The sequence below is a fragment of the Pseudophryne corroboree genome, chromosome 5 (assembly GCF_028390025.1).
Source record: "Pseudophryne corroboree isolate aPseCor3 chromosome 5, aPseCor3.hap2, whole genome shotgun sequence".
NCBI lineage: Eukaryota > Metazoa > Chordata > Amphibia > Anura > Myobatrachidae > Pseudophryne > Pseudophryne corroboree.
The window spans coordinates 747,523,987-747,526,787 of NC_086448.1; positions in this window are offsets into that span (position 1 = coordinate 747,523,987).

Consider the following 2,801-nt stretch of genomic DNA (forward strand, 5'->3'; position numbering starts at 1 on the left):
TTCACAGGAATTTCCTCCCCAGTGTACCCTGTAACTTTCACTTTGGTTGGATGAATTTTAGGTTTTACTCTAAAAGTCTTATAGTCTTGAAACGATATTAAATTCACTTGCGCGCCAGTATCAAGCTTAAAGGGAATGAAAATCTCGTTCACAGTTAAAGGGACAATCCATTCTTTCTTATCTGCACTGCAAAGTTCAGTGCAATCCACAAAGAATCCCTCTGTTTGTTTAACAGCATGCACATTGGTTGTTTCACTTTTCATTTTACAGCATTTGGCAAAGTGATTAAGTCTACCACATTTCTTGCAGGTTTTACCATAAGCCGGGCACATTTTAGGATTGTGAGCATTTCCACATCTACTACACATTTCCTTGTTAGACTGTGGCTTAGACTGGTTCATTCTTGAGAATGGAGGTTTGCTTGGCTGTTTTCTGCACTACATGGACAGCAGCATCAACTTCCTTGTGTAACGTTTTGGCTTGAAATCTAGTTATTTCTGCAGATCTACACATAGTCACTGCCTTGTCAAGTGTTAGGTCTTGCTCTCTCAGCAGTCTCATTACCAGGTATTCCGCAGACAATAAGATCTCTAATCAGTGAATCCTTTAAATCACCAAACTCACAGGTTTTACTGAGTGATTGCAGCTCTGTAACATACTGATCAGATCCATCTACAGACTTCTGATCACATGTGAAAAACTTATATCTTTCATATGTCACATTTTTCCTTGGCACAAAGTAATCTTCAAACTTTTGCATTATAGAAGATAGCACCATATTCTGCCCTTCAGCAAACTGAAAACTATTATAAATGTCCAGCACATCCTCTCCTATCACATGGAGGAAAATGGATGCCTTAGTTTTGTCAGCTTCTGTATCAGCTCCACATGCAGCAAGATATATATTAAACCTTTGCTTAAATCTTTTCCAGTTTTCAGACAAGTTACCAGACATCAGCATGCCGGTTGGATGAGCTAGTTTATCCATGGTTACTCACTGTTTGAAGAGAGGAGCACACGGCAGGCTTTGCAGACACTGAGTATCACAGCCTTACAGACTGCTGCAGGATTCTTTGACACTCTGAGAGCACTAGCAGTCCAAGTTAAACTTCTTCTGACACCATGTTTTGTTCATGTTTGTAAATCCAGTCATAAGGACACAGAGACATGTGAGTTCACTGCTGTGCTGCTTTATTCCATCACCAACTCCAGGCACACTGCACACTGGACCACCCACTTCCCAGCATCCCCCTGGTCCTAGGGACCATCACTGAAGATTCAGGCTTACACATATCAGTAAGGGATTGTCTACAAATATTAAGCATTCTAATACACTAACATCACACCGCGGTCATTGGAGCGAGAGCTCGATGCAGTGGCGGGGGGCAGACTGACTCAGTGCTCGAAGAAGTGCCGGTATGCCATACCATTGTATACCATCCCACTTCGAGCACTGGATGCGTATACATATAACTATATATATATATATATATATAAAACTATATATATATATATATATATATATATAAAACTATATATAACTATATATATATATATATATATATATATATACACTGCTCATAAAAATAAAGGGAACACTAAAATAACACATCCTAGATCTGAATGAATGAAATATTCTTATTAAATACTTTGTTCTTTACATAGTTGAATGTGCTGACAACAAAATCACACAAAAATTATCAATGGAAATCAAATTTATTAACCTATGGAGGTCTGGATTTGGAGTCACCCTCAAAATTAAAGTGGAAAAACACACTACAGGCTGATCCAACTTTGATGTAATGTCCTTAAAACAAGTCAAAATGAGGCTCAGTAGTGTGTGTGGCCTCCACGTGCCTGTATGACCTCCCTACAACCCACACAAGTGGCTCAGGTAGTGCAACTCATCCACGATGGCACATCAATGTGAGCTGTGGCAAGAAGGTTTGCTGTGTCTGTCAGCGTAGTGTCCAGAGCATGGAGGCGCTACCAGGAGACAGGCCAGTACATCAGGAGATGTGGAGGAGGCCGTAGGAGGGCAACAACCCATCAGCAGAACCGCTACCTCCGCCTTTGTGCAAGGAGGAACAGGGGGAGCACTGCCAGAGCCCTGCAAAATGACCTCCAGCAAGCCAGAAATGTGCATGTGTCTACTCAAACGATCAGAAACAGACTCCATGAGGGTGGTATGAGGGCCCGACGTCCACAGGTGGGGGTTGTGCTTACAGCCCAACACCGTGCAGGACGTTTGGCATTTGCCAGAGAACACCAAGATTTCAAATTCGCCACTGGCGCCCTGTGCTCTTCACAGATGAAAGCAGGTTTTCACTGAGCACATGTGACAGACGTGACAGAGTCTGGAGACGCCAAGGAGAACGTTCTGCTGCCAGCAACATCCTCCAGCATGACCGGTTTAGCAGTGGGTCAGTAATGGTGTGGGGTGGCATTTCTTTGGGGGGCCGCACAGCCCTCCATGTGCTTGCCAGAGGTAGCCTGACTGCCATTAGGTACCGAGATGAGATCCTCAGAACCCCTTGTGAGACCATATGCTGGTGCGGTTGGCCCTGGGTTCCTCCTAATGCAAGACAATGCTAGACCTCATGTGGCTGGAGTGTGTAAGCAGTTCCTGCAAGATGAAGGCATTGATGCTATGGACTGGCCCGCACGTTCCCCAGACCTGAATCCAATTGAGCACATGTGGGACATCATGTCTCGCTCCATCCACCAACACTACGTTGCACCAGACTGTCCAGGAATTGGCGGATGCTTTAGTCCAGGTCTGGGAGGAGATCCCTCAGGAG